General features: G+C 40.3%; 1 long non-coding RNA gene across 1 annotated transcript in view; it reads left to right on the forward strand.

Moving 5' to 3' along the window:
• Positions 1–18,039, forward strand: part of LOC132660064 (uncharacterized) — a 41,579-nt gene that overhangs the window by 1,186 nt on the left and 22,354 nt on the right. The window contains exon 2 of the long non-coding RNA XR_009601255.1: positions 1–18,039. This exon is cut by the window's right edge and continues 22,354 nt beyond it. This is a non-coding gene — a long non-coding RNA (uncharacterized LOC132660064).

Consider the following 18,039-nt stretch of genomic DNA (forward strand, 5'->3'; position numbering starts at 1 on the left):
GACTTCCCTGGTGGCTCAGATGGTAGAGCATCTGTCTACAATGTGGGAGACCCTGGTTCAATTCCTGGGTCGGGAAGATCCTCTGGGAAAGGAAATGGCAACCCACTCCAGTACTCTTGCCTGGAAAATCCCATGGATGGAGGAGCGTGGTAGGGCCCATGCGGTAACAAAGAGTCGAACACGACTGAGTGACTTCACTTCACTTCCTTGGTTTTATTGAATCATGAACTCCTTTCACTTCTGTAAGCACATTTAGTAATATTTCATTGCTTTGTGTTTAGCAAAAGTGAAAATCTATAAACACCGAAAGTTTTTCTGAGTGACCCTTTACAACTTTTTTTTTCTATTTAATATGTAATACAAACATTCATATGTGTAAGAAAAAACAGAGCTTGTTGCTGGACAAAAAATTAAGTACAATTTAGAGGATTTAAGCCAAGCAGAAACTGCATTTATGACTGATGCCTGCAGTAATTGCTTTTACAGTTTTTTGTAATTTTTTGTTTCTTGTAAATGATGACAGAAGGTCTCAGGTTTTCTTTGTAAATGAAACATGAGAAACATAAGTGTTCTTTTTTTTAATATATAATTCTCTGTACATAAAGAGCCAAACAGAGTGTAACCACCACTATATTTCTCCTTTAAATATTTGATATGATGTACTCAGTGAAATATATTGGTATGAAAATTACCATCAGAAAAATGTAAATTTGTTAGTTTTAATGCTTTCCTTTAACTAACATTTTGAAAATATTTTTCCTTTTGCCCCCTATTTTAAATCAGTGATCCATTTGGAATATTCATTAAATTTGTATTACTAAGAATAAAAATTGCAGATATGAAGACTGCTACTATAATTAGCATGGTTCAGCAGAGTGACAAATCAACTGAATAACTGAATCCTGGGCCCATTTGGCTGATCTGTATTAACTGTTCTAAGTTCACTCTTTTTGAGTATTTTGGAAGCACTCAAAGTATTCCATTTAAAGAGAAATATCTCGAATAGTTTTGGTTTTTTTAACTGAGAATTTAAAAATAGAAATTGCAGCAGTCACCACTACTTCCCTTTAACCCAAGAATCATCTTTGTACACCATCTGTTGGGAAATAGTTTTAAGAAATGACCTCAAAGTGAGAGAAATGCAAGATGACTTTTGAGATACAGGAGACGAATATTACAATCCCTGCTTGTGTTTACTTTTTGAAACTATTTATTTACTTGTTTATTTATTTGGCTGCCCCGGGTCTTAGTCATGACAGGAGGGACCTTTTAGTTGTAGCACACGGGATCTATTGCCCTGACCAGGTCAGACTGGGCCCCCTGCATCAGGAGTGTGGAGTCCCAGCCACTGGACCACCAGGGAAAGTTCCTCTGTTTACTTTTTAATATCAACACTTTTTTAAAAAATCTTTTTTGTTTTTTGCTTTTTTCCTTTTTTCAAACCCTTGTGTCCAGAACTGACTTTCAATAGATCATAGCAAGGGAGCTGCTCTGCTGCCTATGAAACCCCAACCCAGAAGCAGGTCATCTACCAATGGTTTAGCACCAGGTTCCCCGCAAACCTGTGGTGGTGACAGGCGAGAGGGCAGCTGCCTTTCTGACTGTGGCCCTTGTCTTAGGATGAAAGGCTTTCTGCACCACACCCGGTCCTAATACATGACCTGGTCCCAGCATGCAGCAGGGCACGCCATGCTGTGCACAGAGGGACATGGGTGGCAGGCCGCTGGCAGGGATGGCAGGGCACTGGCTGAGGATTCCCAGCGCTGCCATATTGTTCTGCCTGGATGGGATTCTGACTTGGAGGCATTCAGTCATAATCCCACAGATGGTAGCTTTGACCCATTTACTCCTCAGCCAAGCACATACACCGAATGTCTGAACCCGCAGTTCCTCTCCTACTGAGCAGGATTATCATGGCAACAACACATCAGTAGGGTAAAACTAATCTGTCTCACCACAGTCTAGTTCCAGCTCACTTCCCCAATTAGTGGGTGAACACCCCAATGCTTGGGGAATTCTGCTTCAAAATGATAGAAGGAGCCGACATCAAAGGATCAAAAAGCAATGTCACTATGAACATTTGGCCACCACAAGCCAATTATCCCTGTGGTAACTTTTCTGACACTTCCTGCTTAAAACCCCAAAGGTCAGAAGGATCGTGAGGATCCGCTTTCATGGTCTGTATTTGTACTAAAAATCAAGATCAAGTGAGCTTTTGCCCTTCTGTTCCATGGGAGGTTTCTGTTCTCTCTGAGCTCGCCTTAGGACACCATTTGCAGGTATACGGCCTCAGTCAAACTCCCCACCTGGCACTGGCCCCGGTGGGGCACTTGGCACCAGAAATGAGAGTCTGTTAGGGCTTGCAACTGCCACACACTCCGCTCTCCCCACCCCTGCGCCTCACTCGGTCAGTGAAAGAATGATCAGAATATTTCACTGGTGGCCTGCAAGGGCGGTGCACCCCACCCCGCTGCCTCGCAGGGACAGGGGAGGTGGGGCACCAGGGGCCCTCCCACTTATTCTGCACCTCTCATTTCTCTTCACCATGCTAGACTAGAAGCAGGCTCAACAGGGTTTTCTCTCCCTGCTGATTCAGCCAAGCCCATTCCCTTGGCTGTGGTTTCACTGGATAGTAGGTAGGGACAGTGGGAATCTTATAACACTTTTCTTTATATATATATATATATATGTCTATTTATATATGTATTTTTAAAAATTGTGAACATGATATAGCAGGATAAACTTTGAAACCTAATCACATATATGTATATGTTTACATATGTATGAGTGGTAAAAAAAATTATTGAGAAATACATGATCAAAAAAGCCTGAAGTGTTAAAGAAAAAAATTATTCATGACACTTTTTAAGAAGGTAAGGCAGACTTTCTTCAAGGTAGGTACTGTTGTAGGGTTCTGTAAAAAGGGAGCGAGATTAGAGTCAATTCTGAGTCCAACAGGGAAAGCAGGAATTTATAGCCAGGGGGATAGGGGGGCAGTGGGTGAAAGTTTACTCTGAGGAAATTTCAGGGTTAGGGGGATTATTGCTGCATTACTCAACAGTTCTTACTAAAAGTTGGTAGGTATAATTGGACATCACCTGGAGGATAATGAAGGATGAGGCACTCAGTCAGATATTGAGAGAGGGCGATTCTGGTTTAACTGCCTTAGCAGGATTCTTGCTATAGGATTCTTGAACACTACAAGGAAGGACATGGGGCTGAAGGTCAAGCCTAGTCAAAAGAGCACACATATATATACACTCCACACATACTCTCACTCCTGTTGTTGTTTAGTCACTAAGTCGTGTCCAACTCTTTGTGGCTTCATGGATTGTGGCATGCCAGGCTCCTCTGTCCTCCACTATCTCCCGGAGTTTGCTCAGATTTATGTCCGTTGAGTTGGTGATACTATCTAACCATCTCATGCTTTGCTGCCTCCTTCTTCTTTTGCCTTCAATCTTTCCCAGCATCAGGATCTTTTCCAGTGAGTTGGCTCTTTGTATCAGGTGGTCAAAGTATAGGAGCTTCAGCTTCAGCATCAGTCCTTCAAATGAATATTCAAGGTTGATTTCCTTTAGGATTGACTAGTTTGATTTCCTTGTAGTCTAAGTGACTGTGAAGAGTATTCTCCAGCACCAAAGTTTGAAAACATCAATTCTTGGGCTCAGCCTTCTTTATGGTCCAACTCTCACATCTGTGCTAACTACTGGAAAAACCATAGCTTTGACTGTATGGACTTTTGTTGGCGAAGTGGTGTCTCTGCTTTTTAACACACTTTCTAGGTTTATTATAGCTTTCCTTCCAAGGAGCAAGCATCTTTTAATTTCATGGCTGCAGTCACCATCAGCAGTGACTTTGGAACCCAAGAAAATAAAATCTATCACTGCTGTATATACACAAAAATATTTTTATTTGCTATTGTTAAAATATGAAGTCTGAATTACACATAATACTATTTGGAAATATTCAGGCTCAATCACTGTACCAAGGCTCAATGAGAGAAACAGAACCAGTTGGAGATCTATATTAAGGATTTTTTTTTTTTTTTGCAAGGAATTGACTTAGACAGTTATGGGGGCTGGCTAGAAGACGAGTCTGAAATCTGTAGAGCAGTGTGTCAGGAGAAGGAGTCGGGAAATCTCAGGCATGCGCTGAAGTTGCAATCCACTGGCAGAATTTCTTCCTATTAACCTCGGTTCTACTCTGAAAGCCCTTCAGCTAATGGAACTGGGCCTGGCCAGATTATCTAGGATAACCTTTATTTAAAGTCTACTGATAAAAAATTTAAAAAAAAATAAATAAAGTCTACTGATAATGAACAGTAATTACATCTACAAAATACCTTCATGGCAGCACACAGATAAAGAACTTCAGATCTTTGAGAGTTGAGGTTCAGGCTTGCAACTCATTCCCAGAAACTATGTTTGACATTGTGTCTTATATTTTGGGAAGAGGGTTAGTGTAAGCACACAGGATATACAAACCAATTCCATTTCCACTCTCTGGTAAAATGTGTCTAAAAGGAATGGCTCTACCTTCAAACTCCATTCCAGCCTGTTTCTCTAACTTTCTGCCTCTTTGGCTATTCCTTGAGATGTTGGCCTGACAGCCTACATTTGAAGCCTTTGGCTTAATTCCCTATCACCAGGAATATGTTGCCCAACTCTTGAATCACAGAGGTTTCCCAGTATAAGGCCCGCCTGTAGGCATGTCTGCCTCTGTATGAGAAGGACTTCCTGGCAAGCTACCAGCTCTGGAGCTTTTGAAAGTGTCAACAACATTGCCCTTGAAGCCACAGGGTGGAGTGGTGGCTAGAACATCCTGTAACAGGTGCCAGTTGGTTTACTCCAGTCACCATGCCAATTTTTCAAGATAGTGGCAGTATTTTAATTCCTTCAGTTTTAAGATGGACTTGCCTATAACCCCTTTAGACAGCTGAAAGTTAAAGAAGAAGCAGAGCTGGTACTGCAACTGATAATTATATTGACCAAAAACACCACCTACCTCCAGAAGACCTCCCCACAAAGCTGCTCGAAAGTGGTGAATTGAATGGTTTAAGCTGTTTGTTCTCTTCCTGCTTCTTTGAAGTTAAAAAGAATGAACAAATAGTAAAATAGCACACTAAATGGAGTCAAGAGGAGAAGAAAGAAAGACTAGAGTATTTGACAAGTGGTTGGTCCTTGGGTCTTCTATTTAAGTAAGAATTAGGACCATAGTTTACTATACAAGTGTGGTTAGGATCAACAGGAGCAGCTTAGAATCTTTATAATTACTTTGAAAAAATTTTTTTTCTTCTTTGACTGTGTTGCCAGGCTTGCAGGATCTTAGTTTCCCAACCAGAGATTGAACCTGGGCCAGCAGTGAAAGTGCCAAGTACTAACCACTGGACTTCCAGGGAATTCTCATCACTTCTTTATTAAATAAGTTATGGAAGTACCCATTTACCCATGCACGTTAAAGTTGATCCAGGGCTCTTCCTCCAGATCAGCTCTAGAAGGATACAGCTGAAAGAGTTCTTGAATTGCTAAGGTGAACACTATTACAGATTTGTTGTTGTTCATTCGCTAAGTTGTATCTGTCAACTCTTCATGACCCCATGAACTGCAGTACCCTTCACTGTCTCCCAGAGTTTGCTCAAAGTCATGTCCATTGAGTCAGTCATGCCATCCAACCATCTCATCCTCTGTCGCCCCCATCTCCTCCTGTCGTCCATCTTTCCCACCATCAGGGTCTTTTCTGGTGAGTTGGCTCTTCACATTAGTTGGGCAAAGTATTGGAGCTTCAGCTTCAGCATCAGTTCTTCCAATGAATATTCAAGGTTGATTTCTTTTAGAATTGAGTGGTTTGATTTCCTTGCAGTCCAAGGGACTCTCAAGAGTCTCCTCCAGCACCACAATTTAAAAGCATCAGTTCTTCAGCGCTCAGCCGCCTTTGTGGTCCAACTACACGTTTACACTTTCTTTTTTATTGTAATTCTACATTCCAGGCTACTTACTGTTAAAAACTTCAGTGTGGGAAAGTTCCATCTTATACAAAAGTAGAAAAAAATGGTATCATGAACCATTATGTATATGACCCTATCACCCAACTTAACTGATGGCTAAACTTGTATCTATGCTCTCACCCACTTTCCCACCACATCTCCTATCAGATTATTTATAAGCAAGTCATTTCATTTGTAAATAGGACTCTTTGTATCTCTAAATGATGACTCCCCCACCAAATACAACTAAAATAAGCAAATATTTTAATAAGGACTATTACCCAAAACTGTATGATTTTTAAGAAGTTATTTAATCTCTGTAAACTTCAAATTATTCATCAGGTGACAATATATTCCTTTCAATGAGATTATGAAAATTAACACAATGTAAATAAAATACTCCCCACAGTGCTTGCCACAGTATAGGCATTCAGGAGCTACTGGTTCAAATTCCAGCACTTGGTCGATTTATACCACTTGCTCTGAGTGACTCTAGGAAGGATGATAAAAAAAGATGTTTGCTGAGCCCTTTACTTGTTAAAAATTATCCTTGAAAAAAAAATTTAATGATAACACTAGGAGAAAAAACAGCCAAGAAGTGGAATCAAGGTTTAAATGATGAAGTAGATCAAAGTTACAGGCAGAGTAGAGTGTAATAGTAAAGAGACAAGATATGAACTTATGTGAAATACAGACTCATTGGCTCATATCATATCCTTAGGATTTTTCTTTTTTTCATGTGATTTCCAATTGGTTTATATAATGGTGTAATACAAAATTATTCATCTGAGGTGTAAAAGAAATATGAACACCATCTGTTTTCTTTTGAAAGATTTCTGGAACTTTTGGTTCTCAGACTCAGATACCACTGGTAACCCCACTCATTGTCTACCCATTGTTGGATTTACATATAGTTTGATTCTCATCGCTATCCTAGAAAAATATTTAGTAGGAAGTTGGATTTAGTTTTCTAAGCATTGTATTACAATAAATAAATTTCCATACCAGATGACACAAAATCCTAAGCTGTGCCAAGAACTGTAAAGATGGATCTCATCATGATTGCCAGCATCTTAATATCTGAGCAATAATAGCACATTGAAGCAAAATCAAGTTTTCTTTCCTTTAAAGAAATATGTTGTGATAATGGTGATAAAATACAGAGTCACAGTGAGAGTCAGAAGCTTGACTTGAGAGTCATCAGTTTGTAATCAGACGATTATAAATGATTACAGATGATTGCTCTCAGGCTAATGAAGTGAAAGGTTAAAAGAGGAACATTAAATAAAGTCTCAGTCATGAATATATTAATCTAATTAGTTAGTATTTTCTCACCCTTAAATTCCCAAATTGTGATCCATACAGTCAAAGGTTTTAGTGTAGTCAATGAAGCAGAAGTAGATGTTTTTCTGGATGTCCTTTGCTTTCTACATGATCCAAAGAATGTTAGCAATTTGATTTCTGGTTTCTCTGCCTTTGCTAAACCCAGCTTGTATGTCTGGAAGTTCTTGGTTCACATATGGTGAAAGCCTAGCGTGAAGGATTTTAAGCATAACCTTCATAGCATGTGAAATGACACAGTTGCACGGTACTTGGAACATTCTTTGGCATTGCCTTTCTTTGGGAAACTGGAAAATTCTTAAAAGAGATGGGAGTACCAAACTACCTTATCTGTCTCCTGAGAAACCTGTATATGAGCCAAGAAGCAACAGTTAGAACCAGACATGGAACAACTGACTAGTTCAAGATTGGCAAAGGTATACAACAAGGCTGTATATTGACACTCTGCTTATTTAACTTATATGCAGAGTACATTTTGCAAAATGCCAGGCCGTTGGAATCAAGATTACTGGGAGAAATATCAACAACCTCGGATATGCAGACAATACCACTCTAATGGCAGAAGGTGAAGGGGAACTAATGAGCTCTTGGTGAGAGTAAAAGAGGAGAGTGAAAAAGCTGGCTTAAAATTCAACATTAAAAAACGAAAGACCATGGCATCCGGTCCCATCACTTCATGGCAACTAGAAAGGGGAAAAGTGGAAACAGTGACAGACTTTATTTACTTGGGCTCCAAAATCACTGCAGATGGTGATTGCAACCATGAAATTAGAAGATGCTTGCTCCTTGGAGGGAAAGCTATGCATGGCAAACCTAGACAGCTATGACAAACCTCTGTATTAAAAAACAGAGACATCACTTTGCCAATAAAGGTCCATACGGTCAGTTCAGTTCAGTCACTCAGTCTTATCCGACTCTTTGCGACCCCATGGACTGCAGCACGCCAGGCCTCCCTGTCCATCACCAACTCCCGGAGTTTACTCAAACTCATGTCCATTCACTCAGTGATACCATCCAACCATCTCATCCTCTGTCATCCCCTTCTCCTGCCCTCAATCTTCAAATGAGTCAGTTCTTTGCATCAGGAGGCCAAAGTATTGGAGTTTCAGCTTAAACATCAGTCCTTCCAATGAACACCCAGGACTGATCTCCTTTAGGATGGACTGGTTGGATCTCCTTGCAGACCAGGGGACTCTCAAGAGTCTTCTCCAACACCACAGTTCAAAAGCATCAATTCTTCAACACTCAGCTTTCTTTATAGTCCAACTCTCGCATCCATACATGACTACCAGAAAAACCATAGCTTTGACTAGACGGACCTTTGTTGGTAAAGTAATGTCTCTGCTTATTAATATGCTCTCTAGGTTGGTCATAAGTTTTCTTCCAAGGAGTAAGTGTCTTTTAATTTCATGGCTGCAGTCACCATCTGCAGTGATTTTTGGAGCCCCAAAAAATAAAATCAGCCACTGTTTCCACTGTTTCCCATCTGTTTACCATGAGGTGATGGGACCGCATGTCATGATCTTAGTTTTCTGAATGTTGAGCTTTAAGCCAACATTTTCACTCTCCTCTTTCACTTTCATCAAGAGGCTCTTTAGTTCTTCACTTTCTGCCATTAGGGTGGTGTCATCTGCATATCTGAGGTTATTGATATTTCTCCCGGCAGTCTTGATTCCAGCTTGTGCTTCCTCCAGCTTAGCGTTTCTCATGATGTACTCTGCATATAAGTTAAATAAGCAGAGTGACAATATACAGCCTTAATGTACTGCTTTCCTGATTTGGAACCAGTCTGTTGTTCCATGTCCACTTCAAACTTGCTTCCTGACCTGTATACAGATTTCTCAAGAGGCAGGTCAGGTGGTCTGGTATTCCCATCTCTTTCAGAATTTTCCACAGTTGGTTGTGATCCGCACAGTCAAAGGCTTTGGCATAGTCTATAAAGCAGATATAGATGTTTTTCTCAGAGAAGATGATGGCACCCCACTCCAGTACTCTTGCCTGGAAAATCTCATGTATGGAGGAGTCTGGTGGGCTGCAGTCCATGGGGTCGTGAAGAGTTGGACACGACTGAGTGACTTCCCTTTCACTTTTCACTTTCATGCATTGGAGAAGGAAATGGAAACCCACTCCAGTGTTCTTGCCTGGAGAATCCCAGGGATGGGGGAGCCTGGTGGGCTGCCATCTATGGGGTCACACAGAGTCAGACATGACTGAAGTGACTTAGCAGCAGCAGCAGCAGCAGATGTTTTTCTGGAATTCTCTTGCTTTTTCGATGATCCAGCGGATGTTGGCAATTTGATCTCTGGTTCCTCTGCCTTTTCTAAAACCAGCTTGAACATCTGGAAGTTCATGGTTCACGTATTGCTGAAGCCTGGCTTGGAGAATTTTGAGCATTACTTTACTAGCCTGTGAGATAAGTGCAATTGTGTGGTAGTTTGAGCATTCTTTGGCATTGCCTTTCTTAGGTATTGGAATGAACACTGACCTTTTCCAGTCCTGTGGCCACTGCTGAGTTTTATCAGTTTGCTGGCATATTGAATGCAGCACTTTGACAGCATCATCTTTTAGGATTTGAAATAGCTCAGCTGGAATTCCATCACCTCCACTAGCTTTGTTCATAGTGATGCTTCCTAAGGCTTACTTGACTTCACATTCTAGGGTGTCTGGCTCTAGGTGAGTGATCACACCATCATGATTATCTGGATTGTGAAGATCTTTTTTTGTATAGTTCTTCTGTGTATTCTTGCCACCTCTTCTTAATATATTCTGCTTTTGTTAGGTCCTTACCATTTCTGTCCTTGATCAAGCCCATCTTTGCATGAAATGTTCCCTGGTATCCCTAATTTTCTTGAAGAGATCTCTAATCTTTCTCATTCTATTATTTTCCTCTATTTCTTTGTGCTGATCACTGAAGAAGGTTTTCTTATCTCTCCTTGCTATTTGGAACTCTGCATTCAAATGGATATATCTTTCCTTTTGCATATAGTTAAAGCTATGGTTTTTCCAGTAGTCATGCAGATGTGAGAGTTGGACCATAGAGAAAGGTACGTACCAAAGAAGTGATGCCTTCAAACTGTGATGCTGGAGAAGACTCTTTAACAGTCCTTTGGACAGCAAAGAGATCAAAGCAGTCAATCCTAAAGGAAATCAATCCTGAAGATTCATTGGAAGGACTTATGTTGAAGCTCCAATACGGCAGCCACCTGATTCAAAGAGCTTATTCATTGGAAAAGACCCTGATGCTGAGAAAGATTGAAGGCAAAGGAGAAGGGGAAGGCAGAGGATGAGATGGTTAGATAGCATCACCATCTCAGAGTACATGAATTGTGAGCAAACTCCAGTAGATAGTGGAGAACAGAGGAACCTGGCATTCTGCAGTCCATGGGGTTGCAAAGAGTTGGACACAATTTAGCAGCTGAACAGTAGCATGGTAGTTGTTGGTTGTACTACAAAACTGATGACTTCGGTAATTGCTTCCCACTTAAGCTTGTAGCAAGTATTAATTTTTCCTATAAATCTTCCATACTAAGAAAATACATATTTCCAAACATGTATTTGACTGTACTTAGAGCAGCATGAACAGTGAAGGGAAGAAAATGGTTTCTTTCAAAGTTATAAATACGAAGACTAAGTGACCTCAATTATGTTTTTTGTCCCTCACCTCTGAGAGAGTACTCTGTACAGGAGAAAACAAATCTCCCTCTTTGTAAATGCCTTGACTGTCTATTTGATCAGCTAAGATAAGGAAGAGAGGGCTTCCCTGGTGCCTCAGTGGTGAAGAATCCGCCTGCCAATGTAGGAGACACAGGTTCAACCCCTGATCCAGAAAGATCCCACATGCCAGGGAGCAAGGAAGTCTAGAGTACAACTAATGAGTCTGTGCTCTAGAGCCTGGGAGCTGCAACTACTGAGCTCTGTGCCTCAACTACCAAAACCTGAGTGCCCTAGAGCCCACGCTCTGCAACAAGAGAAGCCACCACAATGAGAAGCCCATGCACTACACACACACACACAGACACACACACACACACACATAAAAGAGATAAGGAAAAGCAAGGACTTCAAAGTTTGGTCTGATCTTTAAGTAGATAGATGGTGAAATAGAGGTAAATGACTATAACATGAAATGTTTGCCATTATGATCCTTTCTTCTGTACAAAGAAGCCTCTGGGCATAATTAGGAAACTGGAGAATAAAAAGTGAGAAATGGAAACCACTCTGCAAAAGCAATATAAAGAACTACACCTATATGGCCAGGAATTTACAAAAAATGTGCTTTATTTAGAAAATGTTTCTCCTTAATATGAGTTGATTCATTCATTTAACAAATATTATAGATCACCTGTTATGTACTCAGTATATTTTACCTCCTGGAGTTGTAGTGTTAAAATAAGGTGCCTGTCTTCACACAGTTTACTTTCGGGTGGGAGGACACTAGAAGTATAATTTATATTTTAGAAGTATATAGTGTAATTTCAGCTAATGACAAGTACTATGAGACTCCAGTACTTTGGCCACCTGATGTGAAGATCTGACTCATTTGAAAAGACCCTGATGCTGGGAAGGATTGAGGGCAGGAGGAGAAGGGGACGACAGAGGATGCGATGGTTGGATGGCATTACCGACTCAATGGACGTGAGTTTGGGTGAACTCTGGGAGTTGGTGATGGACAGGGAGGCCTGGAGTGCTGCAGTTCATGGGGTCACAAAGAGTCGGACATGACTGAGCAGCTGAACTGAACTGATGCAGAGTGAACATGCATTCACAATAATGAGGGAGTGGACCATGGCAGAAAGAGCCCTTATCCACCATGCTGGGAAGTCAGTGTCTAAAATTAATTTTTAAAATAGCCATTTAAGAACACTGATTAGAAATATGGCTGTAAATTCGAGTAAACAAGAATTGAGGATATTTGCCTAGTGAACAGGACTGGGAGAAGAGCGGGGAACTACTCTTTTAATTGTAAAAGAATTTTAGTACTATTTCTTGTTTTAGTACTATTCTTTTTTTTTTTAATTGTAGTTGATTTGCAATGTTCTAGGTGTAAATAAAGTGATTCAATTATATATATACACTATATAAATATTATAGCACATATTCTTTTCCAGATTCTTTTCCATATAGGTTATTACAAGATATTAAATATAGTTCTCTGTGCTGTACAGTCGGTCCTTTCTGTTTAATAGATAAATTTTATATATAATCATGTATATCTGTTAATCCTAATTTATCCCTCCCCTCTTTTTCCCTTTGGTAAACATAAGTTTGTTTTCAATGTCTGTATGTATGTTTCTATTTTGTGAATAAGTTCATCAGTATCATTTTCTTAGACTCCATAAGTAATATGTATTTATCTTTCTCTGACTTACTTCATTTGGTATGATAATCTCTAGGTCCATGCATGTTGCTGCACATGGCATTATTTCATTCTTTTTTATGGCAGTACTATGTCTTTTTAAAACTATAGACTTGTATTACTTTGGAAAAGTGTATGTACTGTTAACAAAAAACCTTCTTTGCTTCCATGCTTCCTATTACCTACAAATAAGCCTTAAATCCCAGAGCATGCTTTTTAAAATCAAGCTCCACCTACCTTCTGATTTCATTTACCACCCCTTTCTCCCCAGCCTTACGCATCCTGCACTCCAGTCACTCACTCCTTTAAGAGCATGTATTGAGCACCTGCTGTGAGCAAGTGGGTATAAAAAGATGAATATGATACCTTCCTCATCCTCACTGCACTAATGGTAGAAACAGATGCATAAAAAATAAACTCACTTCAGTGAGTTTGATGTGTGAATGAAAGTATAGACAGTGACCTATTCTATGAGAATCTAAGAGAAGTAGCAACAACTTGCCCAAGTTTGTGCCTCATTCATAGCTTCATGCCCTTGGTGATGCTTGTTTGTGTGTTTGGGCTCTTTGTGACCATATGGAAGGACACCAGGTAACTTTTACAGTTCCTACCCAAACATTCCTCCCAGAAAAAAAGGATTTTTTTCTTCTTTGCTCCCCAACCACTTTGCCCTTAACACTCTGATTCTGTTTCACTCAGGAAGTATCATAAGATAGTAACTGAAAACTCCAATGCTGGGAGTCGAAGACTCTAGCGCTTGCTGGATACATGACAGAACAGGTGACACATCCATTTAGCATCCACTTGGTTCATTTCTTAGACAAGAAAGTAAGAAGTAAGGCAGCTGACATAATAGGGTTGTGTTCAGCATTACATGATATAACACATTTTACAACACACACATGCTTAGAATGTAGTATTTATTATGGTCATGTCAGTCTTCCCTGTTGGATACAGGGATTGTGTTTAATTTGACTTTTGTCACCAGTGTCTAGTCCAGAGCTTGACACTTGACCAGGTACATGTTTGCTATGATGATATAGGAAGAAAAGAAGGTATTTGCAGATTTGATGGAGAGTACTCTTGCAGAGAAATAGAGGAAAACAACAGAATGGGAAAGAGTAAAGATCTCTTCAAGAAAATTAGAGATACCAAGGGAATATTTCATGCAAAGATGGGCTCGATCAAGGACAGAAATGGTATGGACCTAACAGAAGCAGAAGATATTAAGAAGAGGTGGCAAGAATACACAGAAGAACTGTACAAAAAAGATCTTCACAACCCAGATAATCACGATGGTGTGATCACTCATCTAGAGCCAGGCATCCTGGAATGTGAAGTCAAGTGGGCCTTAGAAAGCATCACTATGAACAAAGCTAGTGGAGGTGATGGAATTCCAGTTGAGCTATTTCAAATCCTGAAAGATGATGCTGTGAAAATGCTGCACTCAATATGCCAGCAAATTTGGAAAACTCAGCAGTGGCCACAGGACTGGAAAAAGTCATTTTCATTCCAATCCCTAAGAAAGGCAATGCCAAAGAATGCTGAAACTACCACACAATTGCACTCATCTCACATGCTAGTAAAGTAATGCTCAAAATTCTCCAAGCCAGGCTTCAGCAATACGTGAACCATGAACTTTCAGATGTTCAAACTGATTTTAGAAAAGGCAGAGGAACCAGAGATCAAATTGCCAACATGATGGATCATCGAAAAAGCAAGAGAGTTCCAGAAAAACATCTATTTCTGCTTTATTGACTATGCCAAAGCCTTTGACTCTGTGGATCAGAATAAACTGTGGAAAATTCTGAAAGAGATGGGAATACCAGACCACCTAACCTGCCTCATGAGAAATCTGTATGCAGGTCAGGAAGCAACAGTTAGAACTGGACATGGGACAACAGACTGGTTCCAAATAGGAAAATGAGTACGTTAAGGCTGTATATTGTCACCCTGCTTATTTAACTTATATGCAGAGTACATCATGAGAAACGCTGGGCTGGAAGAAGCACAAGCTGGAATCAGTATTGCCGGGAGAAATATCAATCACCTCAGATATGCAGATGACACCACCCTTATGGCAGAAAGTGAAGAGGAACTAGAAAGCCTCTTGATGAAAGTGAAAGAGGAGGGTGAAAATGTTGGCTTAAAGCTCAACATTCAGAAAACGAAGATCATGGCATCTGGTCCCATCAGTTCATGGGAAATAGAGGGGGAAACAGTGGAAACAGTGTCAGACTTTTATTTTTCTGTGCTCCAAAATCACTGCAGATGGTGACTACAGCCATGAAATTAAAAGACGCTTACTCCTTGGAAGGAAAGTTATGACCAACCTAGATAACATATTGAAAAGCAGAGACATTACTTTGCCAACAAAGGTCCGTCTAGTCAGGGCTATGGTTTTTCCCGTAGCCATGTATGGATGTGAGAGTTGGACTGTGAAGAAACCTGAGCATTGAAGAATTAATGCTTTTGAACTGTGGTGTTGGAGAAGACTCTTGAGAGTCCCTTGGACTGCAAGGAGATCCAACCAGTCCATTCTGAAGGAGATCAGCCCTGGGATTTCTTTGGAAGGAATGATGCTAAAGCTGCAACTCCAGTACTTTGGCCACCTCATGCGAAGAGTTGACTCACTGGAAAAGACTCTGATGCTGGGAGGGATTGGGGGCAGGAGGAGAAGGGGACGACCGAGGATGAGATGGCTGGATGGCATCGCTGACTTGATGGACATGAGTCTGAGTGAACTCCAGGAGTTGGTGATGGACAGGGAGGCCTAGCATGTTGTGATTCATGGGGTCACAGAGTCGGACACGACTGAGCAACTCACTGAACTGAACTGAACTGAACTCTTGCCTGGCAAATCCCATGGACGGAGCAGCCTGGTAGGCCGCAGTCCACGGGGTCACTAGGAGTCGGACACGACTGAGCGACATCACTTGCACTTTTCACTTTCATGCATTGGAGAAGGAAATGGCAGCCCACTCCAGTGTTCTTGCTTGGAGAAACCCAGGGATGGGGGAGCCTGGGGGGCTGCCGTCTCTGGGGTCACACAGAGTCAGACACGACTGAAGCTACTTAGCAGCAGCAGCATGCAAACTAAACTGGGGTTAAAATATGAGTAATATCTAGCTAGGCAGTGAGTTAGCCAGTACAAAAAATATCTGTCATTGGGAGAGAGCATGTGGAATCCTGTCTTGAAGAGAGAGGGTATGTTCTGAATTCATTGGAGATAAGGTTGGTAAGTGGGATAAAGTTGTGAGCATAAACACAAACAAAGGTGCTTACAACTGAGGTGGTAAACAGAGATTCTCTAGGCTCTTGAGCAAGAATAATATAACACTACCAATACCCGAGGAAGTTTGATATATAAGTCAGCAAGAGGCAAGACTGAACTCCTGGCCTATTTTCTTTTTACACTGTCACTGACAGAAGTCACCACACTTGGCATGGAGCTTGCTGAAGTGAAAAGAGAAGTGAAGAGCTTGCTGAGAAGTTCTTAATCTGAGAAGGTAATGAAAGGAAAAAGAGAAGTCAGTGGCTACCTATAATGAAAAACAGAGTCAAATAAAGATAAATTTGAAAAGGAGAACAGATTTAGATGAAGTGTGGGAGACCAACATTCTTTTTTTTTTTAATTTTAATTTTTACTTTATTTTGCTTTACAATACTGTATTGGTTTTACCATACATTGACATGAATCAGCCACGGGTGTACATGAGTTCCCAATCCTGAACCCTCCTCCCACCTCCCACCCCATATCATCTCTCTGGATCATCCCCGTGCACCAGCCCCAAGCATCCTGTATCCTGTATCGAACATAGACTGGCGATTCATTTCTTACATGATAGTATACATGTATCAATGCCATTCTCCCAAATCATCCCACCCTCTCCCTCTCCCACAGAGTCCAAAAGTCCGTTCTATACATCTGTGTCTCTTTTGCTGTCTTGCACACAGGGTTATCATTACCATCTTTCTAAATTCCATATATATGTGTTAGTATACTGTATTGATGTTTTTCTTTCTGGCTTACTTCACTCTGTATAATAGGCTCCAGTTTCATCCACCTCATTAGAACTGATTCAGATGTATTCTTTTTAATGGCTGAGTAATACTCCACTGTGTATATGTACCACAGCTTTCTTATCCATTCATCTGCTGATCGACATCTAGGTTGTTTCCATGTCCTGGCTATTATAAACGGTACTGCGATGAACACTGGGGTACATGTGTCTCTTTCAATTCTGGTTTCCTTGGTGTGTATGTCCAGCAGTGGGATTGCTGGGTCATAAGGCAGTTCTATTTGCAATTTTTTAAGGAATCTCCACACTGTTCTCCATAGTGGCTGTACTAGTTTGCATTCCCACCAACAGTGTAAGAGGGTTTCCTTTCTCCACACCCTCTCCAGCATTTATTGCTTGTAGACTTTTGGATCACTGCCATTCTGACTGGTGTGAAGTGGTACCTCATTGTGGTTTTGATTTGCATTTCTCTGATAATGAGTGATGTTGAGCATCTTTTCATGTGTTTGTTAGCCATCTGTATGTCTTCTTTGGAGAAATGTCTATTTAGTTCTTTGGCCCATTTTTTGATTGGGTCGTTTATTTTTCTGGAATTGAGCTGCAGGAGTTGCTTGTATATTTTTGAGATTAGTTGTTTGTCAGTTGCTTCATTTGCTATTATTTTCTCCCATTCAGAAGGCTGTCCTTTCACCTTGCTTATAGTTTCCTTTGTTGTGCAGAAGCTTTTAATTTTAATTAGATCCCATTTGTTCAACATTCGTTTTTTAATTCAGCAAATACTTATTGGAAAAATACTCATTGAACTTCTGTTACATGCAAAGCACTGCTGAGTACTGTAGTGAATACAAAGAGTTCCATCTCTTCAAGTAGAGGGAATAATACAGATATCTGTGTACCAAAAGGAATATGATAATGCTGAAGGAGAGAGGAGAGAGAAAAGGTGGATGAAGAAGACAGCATTCTCTAGACAGTTCTAGACCTTCTAGACAGTTCTCAAACATTTTGGTCTCAGGGCCTCTCTATACTCTTAACAATTATCTATGGCCGCCAAAGTTTTTGTGTATGTGCATTATTCATTGACATCTATACTATATTTGAAATTAAAAATGTAAAATATTTACTTATTTTAAGTAACAGTATCATTAAACACATTACATGGTAATATAAATAATATTTTAATGAAAAATATGTTTTCCAAAACGAAAGAGTAGTAAGAAGAGTTGCTCTGTTTTACATATTTGCAAATCCACATATGCATATATCCTTGTTCATGCCTCTTTATGCACATACACAAGTATATCTTTTGCATAAATTAGAAACAATTGTTGGGTCAAAGG

The sequence above is a fragment of the Ovis aries genome, chromosome 7 (assembly GCF_016772045.2).
Source record: "Ovis aries strain OAR_USU_Benz2616 breed Rambouillet chromosome 7, ARS-UI_Ramb_v3.0, whole genome shotgun sequence".
Classification (NCBI taxonomy): domain Eukaryota; kingdom Metazoa; phylum Chordata; class Mammalia; order Artiodactyla; family Bovidae; genus Ovis; species Ovis aries.